Source organism: Microcebus murinus, unplaced genomic scaffold (assembly GCF_040939455.1).
Source record: "Microcebus murinus isolate Inina unplaced genomic scaffold, M.murinus_Inina_mat1.0 scaf015_hap2_Mmur4.0, whole genome shotgun sequence".
Classification (NCBI taxonomy): domain Eukaryota; kingdom Metazoa; phylum Chordata; class Mammalia; order Primates; family Cheirogaleidae; genus Microcebus; species Microcebus murinus.
In genome coordinates, this window is record NW_027438961.1 from 80101 (window position 1) to 99791 (window position 19691).

General features: G+C 48.0%; 1 pseudogene; it reads right to left on the minus strand.

Annotated features, from left to right (window-relative positions):
• Positions 1 to 440: 440 nt before the first annotated feature.
• On the minus strand, positions 441 to 559 carry LOC142867411 (uncharacterized; annotated as a pseudogene).
• Positions 560 to 19691: the final 19132 nt, after the last annotated feature.

Sequence of the window (19691 nt, forward strand, 5' to 3'; positions counted from 1 at the left end):
CCGAAGAGAAAAGTAAAAGGAGGCCTGTGGAGCAGGTCTGGGTGTGACTCCGGATCCCCCAACATCAGGTGCCACCACCAAAGATTCCTGCGTGTAGCCCATAGAACCCCAAAAGCAACGGGACGAGTTCTGGTCACATACTCCCTCAAAATGACATCCTGGCCTTCTTCTGGAACTCCCTCCCCTCTCAGACTCTCAAGGTTTCCTCCAGCGTGTCGGTTCCCACAGAGCAGACCTTTGGTCTGAGACCTGACAGTCCAGATGCCACGCATGCTGCCGCGTGGCGGCGGTGTCGCGGATTGGGACAAGAGGAGGCCCCACGGTGCGGGCTGGGGCGCCAGGCACTGCGGCGGGCGCTGAGGGTTGGGGTCACCCCCACCCCGGGCCGCCGCCTTGCTCCCAGAAAGGGGACAGAACAAGAGGGAAAAAAAAAAAGCAGCAGCCTGTGGCACCCGGTATTCCCAGGCGGTCTCCCATCCAAGTACTAACGAGGCCCGACCCTGCTTAGCTTCCGAGACCAGACGAGATCGGGCGCGTTCAGGGTGGTGTGGCCCTAGACAGCGGCGGAGGGCGCCCCTGCCCCGCTCAAGAAGCCGAGCCTCTCTGCGCTTCCCCGCCGCCTCCTCCCGCCCCAGGCCCCGCGCCGGGCCGGGCCGGTTGAGTTCGCCGGCCGGGTCCCGCGGGCTCCAAGGGACGGGGGTGATGGGCGGGGCGGGGCGGGGTGGGGGGCTGTCTCTCTCTACACACACACACACACACACTCACACTCACTCACACTCACACAAGATGCGCCTCCACGGCTGGACTCGCCAAGGTGGAGCCCTCCCAGCCCCCCTCGTCTCCTCGCCCGGCCTCCTTCACCTACCCGCTGCCCACCCCCAGCGCGTGGCCGATGCTGATGCAGACTGCGCACGCGCGCGCGCCTGCTGGGCGCTCGCCCTTTGACCCCAGCCAGGGGCCGCCCTCCCCCACAACCCCTTTCAGCTGCGCCCCCCCCTCGCCCTGTGGGTGGGCTGCCGCCTATTCCCCCGGGCCAGGGCTGGGGCACAGCCAGTGTATGGGGCGTCTCTCTCTGGGGATGTGTCCTATGGGTGGGGTGGGGTGGCGTGGTTTGGGGGGCGCTGAAGAAATCAGTCCCCTCCATCTCCTACCTCGGGAAAACGCCCAAGCCCGTGGAGAACTGCCGGCACCGCTTCGTGGGGGCCGGGACCCTCCTCCGTGTCCTCCTGTGGGCCAGTCCAAGGGGCCTGGGCCTGGCCGGGGCTGCATTGGACCCCGACCACCCTGGCGTGTGGACTCGCTAAAAATCGGCCATTAGATATTGGATTCCAGCTTCCTGGAGGTCATTTCACTAATGAGTGCACCGGAAAGAGTTTCCTAATCCATCTGTGAGGGTGGCAACTGAAAGAGAATTTTAAAGCTGACAGAATAGGCGAGGGAAGGCACAGGAGATTTCCACACCCAGCAAGGAAGACTTTCCCGAAATGGAAGAAAGAAACGAGCAAACAGAGACACCGGTAGCCCGCCCGGAAAAGAGTCTGCTCCTTAGAGAAAGCACCCTGACCAGGTTCACCCGTGGGTGGGTGGCGAGCTAGCGGCATTCAGAAGAGCGAGGCCCGCAGTCTGTGCGGAAGACACCTGCACTCGGGTGTGTGTGGCGGCGCGATTCACAAGCAGCTCCAGATGTTAAACCAAGGAGAAGCCAGGGAGTTCCCAACGCCCCAGGTGTCCTCAGCCCACGACTGGCTGCTGTGGGAATGCGAAGCCCGGCTCCTTGTCTCAGAGCGGGGTTCCCAGGAGGATCAGGCTGAAGCTGGGACTTGGCCTGAAAATGTCCCCTTGCATGGGCACCCCATTCCGCTTCCGGCTCCTCTACTCCTGGTGCCCCTCCATCCAGGGGCCAGACTTTAAGAAGTCACCCGCATGAGAATCCTAGTCCCAAAGGAGCCTTCTGGGGGACCCGTGCTGAGAGAGGTTGTGGGCATGGCCTGCTGGGGCTCTGCCCGACCCAGGGCTGGGAGATGCAACCTCCAAGCTCCGGGTCCCTGCACGAAGCCTTGGCAAGAACAGGGCAGTCCTCCAAAGGCCCAGGTGCAGGGAGCCCAGGCCAAGCAGCCTGTGGAAGAAGCCACTTGCCGGGCCACCCCGGGAACACGACTGCAGGTCACGGCCCCTCCCACCTCCTCCCCGACATGGCGCAGGGCTCAGAGACACCTCGGACGCTGCTACCAAAGTCCAAAGGGCATCGGTTGCTCCTCCAAAGCCCCTGAGCAGACCAGGTTGTCCAGCCAGCCCCTGGGCCTCCCTGGGGTGCCCAGCACAAAAGTGCAGACAACCACCGGACTCGCAATCTCAGTTTGAGGATGTTTCTGCCACTCTAAGGACCCGCAGGCCAGCTGGGCCTTCAGGCAGGACAGAGAGCCCCGGAATCCGACGTGGAGAGCTGCGTGGACGTCCCCATCAGGAGGCGGTCCCGACCTCCGAGGCTCTCCCCTTGCGTGTAGCGGCAGCCCCAGGGCCTCAGGGAAGACACCAGGCTGGGCCCCCGCGGCACAGCGGGGCACGTCTCCGGCAGGCGACTTAGCGATGCCTGGGCCAGACTGCTGCGGCCGCCCTGTTGCCGGGTTCCTGGAGGGCTTCCTGTAAGCAGTGTCCACACCAAGCCCCTGGAAGGCCCAGGCGATGGAGGAGCCGGTCAGGCAGGGGCCGAGGACGGTGACAGGCCGGGCGGGAAGGAGGTGGTCCGGCAGGGGCCCAGGAGAGCGACGGGCCTGGCCGGGGAGGAGCGAGTCAGGCAGTGGCCCTGGTGGTGGCCCGGGCGGGGAGGAGCCTGTCAGGCAGGGGCAGAGGACGGTGACGGTGACGGTGACTGGCCGGTGCAGGAAGGAGCTGGTCAGGCATGTGCAGGGCCTGAGGACAGTGACGAGCCTGGCGGGGGAGGAGCGCGTCACGCAGGGGCAGAGGAGATGGGCTGGGTAAGGGGTAGGGTGACAGTTAGGGCACAATTCACAATCGCAAAGATGTGGAAGCGACTGGAGTGCCCATCCATCCAGGAGTGCATTAATAACATGTGGCGCGTGGACACCACGGAATGCTATTCGGCTGTGAGGAACAGCGGTGAGAGGGCACCTCTCGTGTTCTCCTGGCCGGAGCTGGAACCTGTTCCAGTAAGCCAAGTATCCCAAGAATGGACACAGGAACACCACCTGCGTGCTCACTGTCAAATTGGGAGTAACCCATGGACACCTAATGGGACGTAGAGGAATCACCGTGATAGGGTGGAGGTCGGTCGTGTGGGGGTATGGGATGGGCATACACACCCATTAGGAATGGGGTGGGTGCGCACCAACTGGGGGATGGGCGCACTTGAAGCTCTCACCAGAGGGGGGAGGCGAGGAGAGGGCAATGTATCCGACCTTCACATTGGTACCCCCACAATTCGCTGCTAAAACATGAGAGATAAATGAACAAGGCAACAGGGGTAGGGGGGCACAGGCAATACCTGGAACCTGAATACTTGTACTCCCATAATCTGCTTGAAAATAGAGAGAAAAGAAAATGCAATAATGGAGGTTAGATGCATTTTTTTTTTTAGAGACTGAGTCTAGCTTTGTTGCTCCGGCTAGATTGAGTGCCATGGTGTCAGCCTAGCTCACAGCAACCTCAATCTCCTGGACTGAAGCAATCCTGCTGCCTCAGCCTCCCAAGTAGCTGGGACTACAGGCATGCGCCACCATGCCCGGCTAACATTTTTTTTGCATATATATATATATTAGTTGGCCAATTAATTTCTTTCTATTTATAGTAGAGATGGGGTCTCGCTCTTGCTCAGGCTGGTTTCGAACTCCTGACCTCGAACAATCCACCCACCTTTGCCTCCCAGTGTGCTAGTATTACAGGCGTTAGCCACCATGCCCGGCCAAGAGGCATTTTTTTTTAAAAAAATGACTCCGAAATGAAAAGTAAAAGTAGGCCTGTCGAGCACGTCTGTGTGTGACTGTGCATCCCCCAACATCCTGTGCCACCACCAAAGATTCCTACGTGTAGTCCATAGAACGCCAAAATCAATGGAAAGAGTTCTGGTCACATACTCCCTCAAAATGACATCCTGGCCTTCTACAACTCCCTCCCCTCTCAGACTCTCAAGGTTTCCTCCAGCCTGTTGGTTCCCACAGACCAGACCCTTGGTCTGAGTCCCGACCGTCCCGATGCCATGCCTGTTGTCGCTTGGCTGCAGTGCTGCAGCTTTGGGCAAGAGGAGGCCCCACGGAGTGGGCTGGGGTGCCAGGCACGGTGGTGGGTGCTGAGGGTTGGGGTCACCCCCCTGGACCCCCGCCGTGCTCTCCAAATGGTGACAGAACAAATACCATCGACAGTGACAATTACATCAACAGTGACAATGACATCGACATTGACAATGACAATGACAGTGACAGTGACATCAGCAGTGACAATAACATCGACAGTGATAATCACAATGACAGTGACAATGACATCAACAGTGACAATGACAGTGACAATGACATCGACAGTGACAATAACAGTGGCAATGACATGCACGGTGACAATGACATCGACAATGACATGGACAGTGACCATGACATCGTCAGTGACAATCACAATGACAATGACAATGACAACAGTGACAATGACATCAACAGTGACAATGACATCAACAGTGACAATGACAATGACATCGACAGTTACAATGACATCGACAGTGACAATGACAATGACATCGACAGTGACAATGACAGTGACAATGACATCCACAGTGACAATGACATCGACAGTGACAATGACTTCAACAGTGACAATGACAACAGTGACAATGACATCGGCAGTGACATCAACAGTGACAATGACAACAGTGACAATGACATCGGCAGTGACAATGACAACAGTTACAATGATATCGGCAGTGACAATGACATCGACTGTGACAATGACATCGACAGTGACAATATCAACAGTGACAATGACAGTGACAGTGACATTGACAATGACAATGACATCGACAGTGACAATGACATGGACAGTGACATCAACAGTGACAATGACATTGACAATGACAATGACAGTGACAATGACATCGAAAATGGCATTGACGGTGACAATGACATCGACAGTCACAATGACAACAGTGACACTGTCATCAGCAGTGACATCGACAGTGACAATGACATCAACAGTGACAATGACAGTGACAATGACATCGACAGTGACAATAACAGTGACAATGACTTCGACAGTGACAATGACAGTGACAATGACTTCGACAGTGACAATGACATCAACAGTGACAATGACAATGACATCGACAGTGACAATGATATCAACAGTGACAATGACATGGACAGTGACATTGATATCAACAGTGACAATGACATCTACAGTGACAGTGACAATGACATCGACAGCGAAAATGACAATGACATCAACAGTGAAAATGACAATGTCATCAACAGTGACAATGACATGGACAGTGACAATGACAGTGACAGTGACAATAACATCGACAGTGACAATCACAATGACAGTGACAATGACAACAGTGACAATGACAACAGTGACAATGACAGTGACAATGACATCGGCAGTGACAATGACAACAGTGACAATTACATCGGCAGTGACAATGACAACAGTGACAATGACAGTGGCAGTGACAATGACATCGACAGTGACAATGACAAGTGACAATGACAATGACATCAACAGTGACAATGATATCAACAGTGACAATGACAATGACATGGACAGTGACATTGATATCAACAGTGACAATGACATCTACAGTGACAGTGACAATGACATCAACAGTGAAAATGACAATGACATCAACAGTGAAAATGACAATGTCATCAACAGTGACAATGACAGTGACAGTGACAATGACATCGACAGTGACATCGACAGTGACAATCACAATGACAGTGACAATGACATCAACAGTGACAATGACATGGACAGTGACAATGACAGTGACAATGACATCGACAGTGACCATGACAATGACAGTGACAATGACATCGGCAATGACAATGACAATGACAACAGTGATAATGACATCGGCAGTGACAATGACATCGACAGTGACAATGACAACAGTGACAATGACATTGGCAGTGACAATGACATCAACAGTGACAATGACATCGACAGTGACAATGACAATGACATCTACAGTGACAATGACAGTTGCAATGACATCAACAGTGACAATGACAATAACATCAAGTGACAATGACATCAACAGTGACAATGACAGTGACAATGACATCAGCAGTGACAATGACAGTGACAATTACATCGACAGTGACAATCACAGTGACAATGACAGTGACAGTGACAATTACATAAACAGTGACAATGACATCTACAGTGACAATGACAACATTGACAATGACAATAGTGACAATGACATCGACAGTGACAATGACAATGACATCAACAGTGACAATGAGAATGACATCGACAGTGACAATGACAATCACAGTGACAATATCGACAGTGACAATGAAAAGTGATAATGACATTGGCAGTGACAGTGACATCGGCAGTGACAATGACATCAGCAGTGACAATGACCACAGTTGTCACCATATTGTCACCATGTTGTCACCATATTGTCAACTGTTGTCACCAAATTGTCGCATGTTGTCACCATGATGTCACCAAATTGTCACCTGTTGTCACCAAATTGTCACCTGTTGTCACCAAATTGTCGCATGTTGTCACCATGTTGTCACCATGTTGTCACCAAATTGTCACCTGTTGTCACCTGTTGTCACCATGTTGTCAATAAAATGTCACATGTTGTCTCCATATTGTCACCAAATTGTCACCAAATTGTCACATGTTGTCACCTGTTGTCACCAAATTGTCACATGTTGTCACCAAATTGTCACCTGTTGTCACCAAATTGTCACCGAATTGTCACCTATTGTCACCAAATTGTCACATGTTGTCACCATATTGTAACCATATTGTCACATGTTGTCACCTGTTTTCACCAAATTGTCACCTGTTGTCACCAAATTGTCACATGTTGTCACCGTGTTGTCACCAAATTGTCACCATGTTGTCACCAAATTGTCACATGTTGTCACCTGTTGTCACCAAATTGTCACATGTTGTCACCTGTTGTCACCAAATTGTCACCTGTTGTCACCAAATTGTCACATGTTGTCACCATATTGTCACCAAATTGTTGCATGTTGTCACCATATTGTCACCATATTGTCACATGTTGTCACCATATTGTCACCTGTTGTCACCAAATTGTCACATGTCACCATATCGTCACCTGTTGTCACCAAATTGTCACCTGTTGTCACAATATTATCACGTTTGTCACCATATTGTCTCATGTCACTATATTGTCACATGTTTGTCAGAATTTTGTCACCATATTGTCACATGTTGTCACATTATTGTCACCAAATTGTCACATGCTGTCAAAATATTCTCACCAAATTGTCACATGTCACAATATTGTCACGTTTGTCACAATATTGTCATAATTTTGTCACAATATTGTCACCAAATTGTCACATGTTGTCACCAAATTGTCACCAAATTGTCGCATGTTGTCACCATATTGTCACCAAATTGTCACATGTTGTCACCGTATTGTCACCAAATTGCCGCATCTTGTCACCATATTGTCACCATATTGTCACCAAATTGTCGCATGTTGTCACCATATTGTCACCAAATTGTCACTATGTTGTCACCATGTTGTCACCAAATTGTCACCAAATTGTCACATGTTGTCACCATATTGTCACCAAATTGTCACCTGTTGTCACCTGTTTTTACCTGTTGTCACCAAATTGTCACCTGTTGTCACCTGTTGTCACCAAATTGTCACCTGTTGTCACCATATTGTCACCTGTCACCATATTGTCAACTGTTGTCACCTGTTGTCACCAAATTGTCGCATGTTGTCACCATGTTGTCACCAAATTGTCACCTGTTGTCACCAAATTGTCACCTGTTGTCACCTGCTGTCACCATGTTGTCAATAAAATGTCACATGTCTCCATATTGTCACCAAATTGTCACCTATTGTCACCATATTGTCACCAAATTGTCACATGTTGTCACCTGTTGTCACCAAATTGTCACCAAATTGTCACATGTTGTCACCAAATTGTCACCATATTGTCACATCTTGTCACCATAATGTCACCATGTTGTCACCTGTTGTCACCATATTGTCACCTGTTGTCACCAAATTGTCACCAAATTGTCACCAAATTGTCGCATGTTGTCACCATATTATCACCAAATTGCCACATTTTGTCACTATGTTGTCACCTGTTTTCACCATATTGTCACCAAATTGTCACCAAATTGTCACGTTGTCACCATGTCACCAAATTGTCACCATATTGTCACCAAATTGTCGCATGTTGTCACCATATTGTCACCAAATTGTCACCTGTTGTCACCAAATTGTCACCAAATTGTCACTTGTCACCGTATTGTCACCATATTGTCACCATATTGTCGCATGTTGTCACCAAATTGTCACAAAGTTGTCACCATATTGTCACCAAATCGTCACATGTTGTCACCATATTGTCACCAATTTGTCTCCTGTTGTCACCAAATTGTCACATGTCACCATATCGTCACCTGTTGTCACCAAATTGTCACATGTTGTCACCTGTTGTCACAATATTATCACGTTTGTCACCATATTGTCTCATGTTGTCACTATATTGTCACATGTTTGTCAGAATTTTCTCACCGTATTGTCACATGTTGTCACATTATTGTCACCAAATTGTCACATGTTGTCAAAATATTCTCACCAAATTGTCACATGTCACAATATTGTCACGTTTTTCACAATATTGTCATAATTTTGTCACAATATTGTCACCAAATTGTCACATATTTGTCACAATATTGTCACATGTTTGTCACAATATTGTCACGTTTATCACAATATTATCACAATATTGTCACTTGTTTGTCACAATATTGTCACATGATTTTCACAACATGTCACAATATTGTCACAATATGGTTGTCACAACATGTCACAATATTGTCACAATATGATTTTCACAACATGTCATAATGTCACAATATTGTCACAATATGATTTTCACAACATGTCACAATATCTCATAATATTGTCACTATATGATTTTCACAACGTCACATTGTCACAATATTGTCACAATATGATTTTCTACGGAGCTGAAAATAACCAACCGCTCCGGTTTGACAGCGTAGCCTCCTGTCTTTTCGCTGAGCCTCAAATACTTTTCTTGTGGGACAAGAATGGCGTCCTGGACCGTTGGTGCCTCTCTCCGATCCAAGATGCTCCCCAAATCCACTGGGGTCTTCAGAGGGGGTTTCCTCGTCAGCTCTAACTTGCAGCGCAGAGAAGTGACGTCTCAAGTGGGCCTCTTTCTGTCATTTTTCTCTATATTTTGGCACACCCACACACATGCACACAACAATGCATGCCAAACACTATCCTACACACACACACACGCGCGTGCGCACGGGTAAGAAAAAGAAATAACCACTTCGATACTTAAGACTCTAACTGGAAAAGGCAGAGGCAGGCCAACTGGCAAAATGCGTGGTCATGGGCTTGCTTTCTTCTTTTTCCTCACTCCCAGATTTATTCCTGGGACTCCCGGACAAATTTCTAGGCTGTGAAGATGGGGATGGGGAGAGTTGAATTGCTCTAGCATTTGCACCAAGAAAAAAATCACACTGAAAAAGGAGAAGAAAGAAGAGAGGGACCCAACATTTTATGGGCTACTCACCAGCACTGCGCAAGGCATTTAGAGAAGGCTCTCGGTTCAGTTCGGTCTTGGAGAACAGTCTGTTGAAGGAGCAGGCTTCTCACCAATTTACAGGGGAGTAACACTGCAGCTCAGAGAGGTTGCTGACTGGCCGAAAGCCACACAGCTAGTGGCTTCGAGGAGAGAGGAGACGTCTGACCCAGAGCTGATTCCAAAGCTCGCCCTCACTTCCATGCAGCACAGGCTTCTCTAGGTGGCCTTGAAGACGCCAGACGGGTGATTCCTGAGAACTCAGCCATCATGGCTGCACCACACTGTGCATGTGCTCAGTGCCACTAACCGACACACTTATAAATGGGTAAGGGACCAAAGTTTATGGTATAAATATTGTACCACCATTAAAAAAATATATTTCATGCCATGACAGTGGATAAGTCTTTTTTTAAAAAAATATTTCCTGGTTTCCCCTTTTACAGAAGCTACAGCTGCCCCGATTCCAAAGCTCTTTATTAGAATCTGCTCTTGCTAGTTGCAAAGAGACGTAAGAGAGAGGAAAAGTCAATGCCTGAATCTGAAGGTTCAAAGGACAGGCTGACTCTCGTTAGGGGCCGATGCAGCCGATAACTCTCAGCCAATGCTCACTGACCATTCTGGAAAACCTGGGGCCCTTCAAAGAATCTTGCTAAATCTCTATTCTGCCTGTGCTCTAGAAACGGCTAAACAAAGCCTGGATGACAGCGTGTGTGTTTCCAGAATGGTTTACCAAATATCTTCAGCCACTGCTGAGACCTGCTGCTCAGAAGAAAGATTTCTTTCAAATATGAACAGCTTGTTAATCCTAGCACTCAGGGAGGCCGAGGCGGGAGGATCGCTCAAGGTCAGGAGTTCGAAACCAGCCTGAGCAAGAGCGAGATCCCCGTCTCTACTAAAAATAGAAAGAAATTAATTGGCCAACTAAAAATATATAGAAAAAAAATTAGCCAGGCATGATGGCACATGCCCATAGTCCCAGCTACTCGGGAAGCTAAGGCAGGAGGATCACTTGAGGTCAAGAGTTCGAAACCAGCCTGAGAAAGAGCAAGACCCTTTCTCTACTAAAAATAGAAAGAAATTAATTGGCCAACTAAAAATATATAGAAAAAATGAGCCGGGCATGGTGGCGCATGCCTGTAGTCCCAGCTACTCGGGAGGCTGAGGTAGGAGGATCGCTTGAGCCCAGGAATTTGAGGTTGCTGTGAGCGAGGCTGATGCCACGGCACTCTAGCCCAGGTGACAGAGCAAGACTCTGTCTAAAAAAAAAAAAATATATATATATATATATATATATATATATATATATATATATGAAATTTATTACAGCTTGTTGACAAGGTACCTGGTCACCCAAGAGCTCTAATGGAGATATACACACAGATGAATGTTACTTTCATGCTCCATTCTGCAACCCATGGATCAAGTTGTAACTCTGACTTTCAAGTCTTATTATTTAATAAGTATAATTTGTAAGGCTACAGCTGCCATAGATAGCGAATCCTCTGATAGATTTGGGCAACGTCGACTGAAAACCCTCTGGAAAGGATTCGGCATTCTAGATGCCATTAAGAACCCCTGTGATTCATGAGAGGAGGTCAAAATAGCCAGGTGAACAGGAGCTTGCAATCAGTGGATTCCAACCCTCGTGGATGACTTTGGGGACTTCAGGCTTCAGCAGAGGGAATGACCACAAAGGTGGAAATAACAAGAGAGCTAGAAGTGGAGCTCGAAGATGCGACTAAACTCGATCCAATCTCATGATGGAACTTGAACAGAGGAGGAGTTGCTTCTTATGGGTGACCAAAGAAAGTGGTTTCTTGAGATGGAATTTACTCCTGGTGAAGATGCTGTGAGTATTGCTGAAATGGCTACCAAGGATTTAGAACATTCCAGCAACTTAGTGAGTAAAGCGGCCGCAGCCTTGGAAAGGACTGACTCCAATGTCGAAAGGAGTTGTCCTGTGGCTGATCAAATAGTATCACGTGCTCAAGAGAAACCTTTTGCCGAAGGAAGAGTCCATCGAAGAGGCAACCCGCACAGGTCTCTTATCTTAAGCAATTGCCACAGCTACCTTAACCTCCAGTGACCACCACCCTAATCAATCAGTAGCCACCAATATGCAGGCAAGACCTTCGATCAGCAAAAAAAAAAAAAACATTAAGACTCAGCGGAAGGCTGAGATGGTCATTACCACTTTCTAGCAATAAAGTATTTTTATTTAGTTATATTTTTAATTTTTTAATTTTTTTTTGAGACAGAGTCTCACTCTGTCGCCCAGACTAGAGTACCATATGGTCAGCCTCGCTCACAGCAACCTCCAACTCCTGGGCTCAAGCTATCCTCCTGCCCCAGCCTCCCAAGTAGCTGGGACTATAAGCATGCGACACCATGCCCGGATGATTTTTTCTATGTATTTTTAGTTGGCCAATTAATTTCTTTCTATTTATAGTAGAGACGGGGTCTCGCTCTTGCTCAGGCTGGTTTCGAACTCCTGACCTCGAGCAATCTGCCTGCCTCGGCCTCCCAGAGTGCTAGGATGACAGGTGTGAGCCACTGCACCCGGCCAATAAAGTATTTTTAAATCAAGGTATGTACATTATTTTTTCTGACAAGATGCTATTGCATACTTAATAGATTACAGTATAATATAAACATAACTTTTATATCTGCACTGGAAGACCAAAAACTTTGTGTGACTTGCTTTTATTGCAACATTCACTTTATTGCAGTGGTCTAGAAGTGACCCTGCAGTGTCTCTGAAGTCTGCCTGTCACATAAACATTTGCAGCAACCCCAGTTTCCTCGTGTGAATAATGATGTCTATCTCATAAATGGCTTTAATACGAAAATGCAAGAACGTGCTTAGACTATGATATCCCTGGCATATTGTAAATGTTCAATTAAAGATAACTAATAGGATGATGATAAAATTCATAATCTGGGCCCAGCCTGGGTGGCTCACAGCTGTCATCCTAGCACTCTGGGCGGCTGAGGCAGGCGGATTGCTCGAGGTCAGGAGTTCAAAACCAGCCTGAGCAAGAGCAAGACACCGTCTCTACTATAAATGGAAAGAAATTCATTGGCCAACTAATATATATAGAAAAAATTAGCCGGGTGTGGTGGCGCATGCCTGTAGTCCCAGCTACTCGGGAGGCTGAGGCAGGAGGATTGCTTGAGCCCAGGAGTTTGAGGTTGCTGTGAGCGAGGCTGACGCCATGGCACTCACTCTAGCCTGGACAACAAAGCGAGACTCTGTCTTAAATAAGAAAAAAAAAATCATGATCTATTATTACTTCAGATAATTTATATTCTGATAAACCTAGATCCTTTCCCACTGGATTTAAAGAAATCAGAGAGTAGAAAGTACAATTAATGATATACATTTTTTTCTGGTTGTATTTACAGAGAAGTGGGAGGTGGAACGAGCCAGCTTTGGCAGGATTTTGTGGAGATGGGACCCATTTCTAAAATTACTAAGCATTTCCTTTTCTGAGGAAGCCTGTTCTCTTCCTTTGAAAGTGGATTTATTACCCAGACATTAATTGAAAGGCCCCAGGGCTGAAAGCTCTTCGTCCAAATAACCGTGCACACACTACCAGTTCATTTCTTATCCATCACTCTGGCAAGGTTCAACAAAAGCAAAGAGAAGATGAATGGACTCAGTAGAGTGACCTGGGCTCAGCTGATTCAGAGAGCTGACCTCATCAATACAGGGGGCAGCAAATTCCATCACGGAATTCCATGCATTTGCAGCAGCTTGTGCAATCGCTTCCTGTTGCAAGCATGCAAAGCATATTCCTCACGTGGCTGCCCCAAGGTTAAGGTCCCGCCCTTAACTTAACCAGTGCCACCACCTTTCACAGGTAATATATGCAGGAAGTCCTGCTTGTGCACACTGCTTTAGAATATAAAACTATGTTTGGGTTGGGCTGAGTGGCTCACACCTGTAATCCTAGCACTGTGGGAGGCCGAGGCGGGAGGCTCTCTTGAGGCCAGGACTTCAAGACCAGCCTGAGCAAGAGCAAGACCCCATCTCTACTAAAAATAGAAAGAAATTAGTTGGCCAACTAAAAACATATAGAAAAAATTAGCCGGGCATGGTGGCACATGCCTGTAGTCCCAGCTACTTGGGAGGCTGAGACAGGAGGATCGCATGAGCCCAGGAGTCTGAGGTTGCTGTGAGCGAGGCTGACCACATGGTACTCTAGTCTGGACGACAGAGTGAGACTCTGTCTCAAAAAAAAAAAAAAAAAAAGAATTAGCCAGGTGCAGCGGCATGTGCCTGTAGTCTCAGCTACTCGGGAGGCTGAGGCAGGAGGATCGCCTGAGCCCAGGGGTTAGAGGCTGCAGTGAGCTATGCTGACGCCACTGCACTCCAGCCCGGGCCACAGAGCAAGACCCTGTCTCAAAGAAGAAGAAGAAAAAAGAAACCCGCATGTGCTTTATACTTTATTGTCATAACTATTACAATGGATTAAATAGTGGTCCCCCCAAAAGACATGTCACCTCCAAATGTGACCTCATTTGGAAAAAAGTCTTTGCAGATGTAATGAGGTTAAGGATCTTGAGATGAGAGCAGGCTGGATTAGGGTGGGTCTAAATTCAGTAAGTCCTTATAAGAGACAGGAAGGGAAGCAGAGAGACACAAAGAACACGCCAAGTGACGACAGAGCCAGAGACAGGAGTGACGTGTCCACGGCCCAGAACACCAAAGATGCCAGCAGCCACAAGAAACTAGGACGGTGACACAGAAAAGATTGCCCTTGGAGCCTCAGGCAGGAATCGATCCTGCAGACACCTTGATTTGCGGCCTCAAGCCACCAGAAATGTGAGAAAAATAAGCTTCTGTCATTTTAAGTCACCCAGTTGACAGTAATTTGTTCCAGCAATTCTAGGAAACCAACACAACCGTGTAAAACTCCACGGCAAGAAAAACAGACTAGAAGGAAATCACAACATAACGCTAAGAGTATTCATTACTAGACGATGGAATTATGCTATTTTTTTTTCCAGAAATCACTTGAGTTTGACGCATTTTCCAAATTGTCTAAGCCGGACATTTATTATCCAACAAGTGCATCAAAATTAATTTAAAATAAGAAGTGGGCCGGGCGTGGTGGCTCACGCCTGTAACCCTAGCACTCTGGGAGGCCGAGGCGGGCAGATCGCTCAAGGTTAGGAGTTCGAAACCAGCCTGAGCAAGAGCAAGACCCCATCTCTATTATAAATAGAAAGAAATTAATTGGCCAACAAATATATATAGAAAAAATTAGCTGGGTGTGGTGGCGCATGCCTGTAGTCCCAGCTACTCGGGAGGCTGAGGCAGGAGGATTGCTTGAGCCCAGGAGTTGGAGGTTGCTGTGAGCGAGGCTGATGCCACGGCACTCACTCTAGCCTGGGCAACAAAGCAAGACTCTGTCTCGAAAATAAATAAAATAAAATAAAATAAAATAAAATAAAATAAAATAAAATAAAATAAAATAAAATAAAATAAGAAGTAAACCTGCCTTACCCCTTTGCACTCGGATGTTGAGTGTGGATAATGTCGAGTGGAAAATGAGAAAAAAGCAAGTGAGTGCAAAGGGTTTAAAATGCTGTTATCAAAAAAAAAGAAAAAAGAAAAAGAAAAAAAAAGTTCACCCATTCTACATGAACAAAAATAAAAGATAAATAAACAAATAAAACGGCTGTTATCACCAAGATGTTGAAACTCTGTTTTAAAAATCTGCAATGCCAAGCAGTGGGACACATCTATGAGGTCATTCCACCTTCTCGGAACCCAGGAAAACGTATGTCTGTCCCCTTCCCGGTGGCTACAGATATTCCAGGCCCGAGATGACAGACACGTGCCCTACTGTCTCCAGATTTGGGACTTCAAGAAGATGAGAGCAGTCTGTTGTTGGGATCTCCCAACAATTGAATAAATGGGTGGAGAAAGTCCAACGGCCCAGTGGTCGGGGATGACAATACCAGGATCACTCCTGGGCGCCTGACTGTGGGTCAAACACCAGAGAAATTGTGTCATCAGGGTAATTTTGTAGCATCCTTGAAGAAAGAAAACCCCTGCATTCTTCTAATAGGTCCCCCGGAGGCCCAATTCAAACTCCAAGTTGGAGGGGCCACTCTGGGTGTCACATGCACACGCACAATCACATAACGAGCCAATGTTTTAAGAACTGTGAAAGCAATTTCCGCATCACCAAGAGGTTTACCAAACATAAAATCAAAAAACGCCCTCATTAAATGCCTTCCAACGGCCAAAAGTGCTTTTGCTCCAGTCTCTTTTGCCAACGTGGGTGGCAGCAATAACCCTAAAGCATTGGAGGTCGCATGTTCAAACGCTTGGGTCCAAAGTCTGGATGATGACCTTCTTGTTTGTTTTTATGCTTGTTGATGTGCAGTTGGCCTCGGTTGGAAGAACTGCAAACTCCATCCCTCCACTGATCCCTTTTGGGGCGTTTTCTTCTAGGGAACGTTAGGCGAATGGCATTTCCAAAGAAGCAGCCCCCAGCCGGGTGCGGTGGTTCACGCCTGTCATCCGGGCACTCTGGGAGGCCGAGGTGGGAGGATCGCTCAAGGTCAGGAGTTCAAACCAGCCTGAGCAAGAGCAAGACCCCATCTCTACTATAAATAGAAAGAAATTAATTGGCCAACTAAAAATATATAGAAAAAATCAGCCGGTCATAGTGGCTGACACCTGTCATCCTAGCACTCTGGGAGGCCGAGGCGGGAGGATCGCTCAAGGTCAGGAATTCGAAACCAGCCTGAGCAAGAGCGAGACCCCATCTCTACTAAAAATAGAAAGAAATTAATTGGCCAACTACAAATACATAGAAAAAATTAGCCGGGCATGGTGGTGCATGCCTGTAGTCCCAGCTACTCGGGAGGCTGAGGCAGGAGGATGGCTTGAGCTCAGGAGTTTGAGGTTGCTGTGAGTGAGGCTGATGCCACGGCACTCACTCACACCTGGGTGACAGAGTGAGACTGTCTCAAAAAAAAAAAAAAAGCAGCAGCTCCTTTCACGATCTGTCCCATTCGGCGCAATTTAACGCCACATTTTTTTGCATGGTGAACAGAGGATTTGGAAGATCTGATTAGAAAACTGCAAGTGGCCTCCTGAGTAACCGGAAATCGAGTTACATTTGATTCGCTTTCTCACTATGCTGCATCTTTCTGATACCTCGGTAAGCTGGACACCACGTACTCTGATTTGAGAGACAGGCATTTCACTCTTAAGACCCCAGCCTCAAATAAACCAACTAGCCCAGGGTTCTTCAGACACCCTGTTCCTGGCAGACACTGGTCCGATCTCATGCCCAAGCCATACAGAATGCAAGACTATATTTCCCCCAAGCTACAGCTTTCTATTTACACCCAGGAGAGTCAAAAAAAATGCCAGATCTCTGTCGCAACTGAGAATCAAGAACTTGTCATCTTGAACCCCCAAAAACCCGATTTCATGCCTTGACTCCACTATTTAGTCCTGTGTGGACCAGGGCATGTTATCTAACTTCCCTGTTTCCTTGTCTTTAAAAAAGTGGAGGACAGGCCGGGCGTGGTGGCTCGCACCTGTCATCCTAGCACTCTGGGAGGCCGAGGCGGGAGGATAGCTCCAGTTCAGGAGTTTGAGACCAGCCTGAGCAAGAGCGAGACCCCGTCTCTACTAAAAAAATACATAGAAATTAATTGGCCAACTAAAAATATAAAGAACAAAAATGAGCCGGGCATGGTGGCACATGCCTGTAGTCCCAGCCACTCAGGAGGCTGAGGCAGGAGGATTGCTTGAGCCCAGGATATTGAGTTTGCTGTGAGCTAGGCTGATGCCATGGCACTCACTCTAGCCCGGGTGACAGAGTGAGACTCTGTCTCAAAAAATAAAATAAAATAAAAACTAGAAAAGTGGAGGATAAAAGAGGAGCCCCAGGAAGGAGGCTGCTTTCAGCAGGACATGGAGAGAAACACATGAGCAAAGCTACGCATGCAGCTGGTGCCCGATCACGTCAGCTCCTGGCTGCCACCACTGCCACCAGGCCGGGAGGGCGGTGACACCCCTGCCGTCCTCAAGAACGCCTGAACCAAGGAGCCAGTGCTGGTCATGTCCTTCACTGGGGACCTCATTATAATTCTGCCCCCTCCCCTCGGCCCCTGCACCAGTCGTCCTCAAACTATGGCCCTTGGGCCACATGCGAGCCGCCTAGCACATTTATCCGGACTGCCACTGGGTGTTTTTGCCGCTGCTGCCTGTCCTGCTTAGCAGCCGGCTCGTCCCGGGCCCACAGTGTGCACTCTCCAATGGTCTGGGGGACAGTGGACTGGCCCCCTGTTTACAAAGTTTGAGGACCCCTGACCCTATACCAGCTATGTCATTGTGACCTGCCAGGCTGCACCCTACAGCCACCCACGTGCCCGGTGAGCCCAGCCACCCCCAGGGCCCCAGCTTGCAGAGGCCGAAGAAACTGTGAGCACCGCTGTTGGCAGGGAGGAGGCCCCCCTTCCCCGATGGCCCCCAATAAAACTGGGAAATAAAAATACATAAATGAAACAACGGGAGCTCCTCCCGGGAGTGTGGCCAAGGCAGGGAGGACTTGGCTGCTCGCTTGGATGGCTCGCCCGGCAGGGCCGTCCCCGAGCTGGGCCACTGCTTGCCAAGCCGCCACTCCCACCATCCTGCAGGCCACGTGCGATCGATCACTCACTGCCTTTCCGTAGCCACCAACTCTGATGGTGATCCCGGCCAGGGCAAGGTGGGGAACGGGGAATGGTGGGGACAGTGACAATGATGGATACACATTCTTTCCAAAAGGAAAGAAGAAATGCAAGACCAGAGTCAACAAAGATAGTCTTTTCATTTTCCCAGGGGAAGCCCAGATCTGAATTTTTTTATACAAAATCATAAAGGCTGGGAACGACCGTGTTTCCCCGAAAATAAGACCTACCCATAAAATAAGCCCCAGCAGGATGTCTAAGCATGTGCACAATAGAAGCCCCACCCCGAAAATAAGCCCTAGTGCTGGGCGTGGCTATGAAAATAAGCCCTAGTGCTGGGCGTGGCTATGAAAATAAGCCCTGGTGATGGGTGTGGCTATGAAAATAAGCCCTAGTGCTGGGCGTGGCTATGAAAATAAGCCCTAGTGGTAGGCGTGGCTATGAAAATAAGCCCTGGTGATGGGCTTGGCTATGAAAATAAACTCTAGAGATGGGCGTGGCTATGGAAATAAGCCCTGGTGCTGGGCGTGGCTATGGAAATAAGCCCTGGTGCTGGGCGTGGCTATGAAAATAAGCCCTAGTGATGGGCGTGGCTACGCAGTGCATCTGCACAACCCATGCATGTCGTTGCAGAGTGGGAAAGAACACGAGCAGCCGTTCTCATCTACCCCGTGAGAGCTCTATGGCTCCACATGAGAGATTGGGGCCAATGGTTCTAAAAGAAATAGAGTCGCAAGACATTCAGGATGGAATCCAGGGTTTGGAGAGTGAGGATGATGTTCCAGAAGAAGACGACTTCACTCTATTTGAATCAACGTAGATGGTTGTACCGTACTTAAAAAAAAAAACAAAAACATCTTCTTGAGGAAGATAATTCTTGAGGAAAACTAAATATAAGATCCTGTCTTATTTTCAGGGAAACATGGTAATTCAAAATGTAAGATCTTGCGCAATGCTAACAAAATACACCTACAGGCCAGATCTAATCTCAGGAGTTTCCAGGGTATGATCTCAGGTTCAAATATTGCACAAAGATCCTTATTTCTCAGGCCTCAGAAGAGTGAGCTTCTCCTTAAGCACTTGTGATCTTTAAATGCATTTACATTTGTTTAGCATGGCCACAAAAACTCATACTTATTAAGCAGGCGACGGTGACACTGATGAAGAATTTCC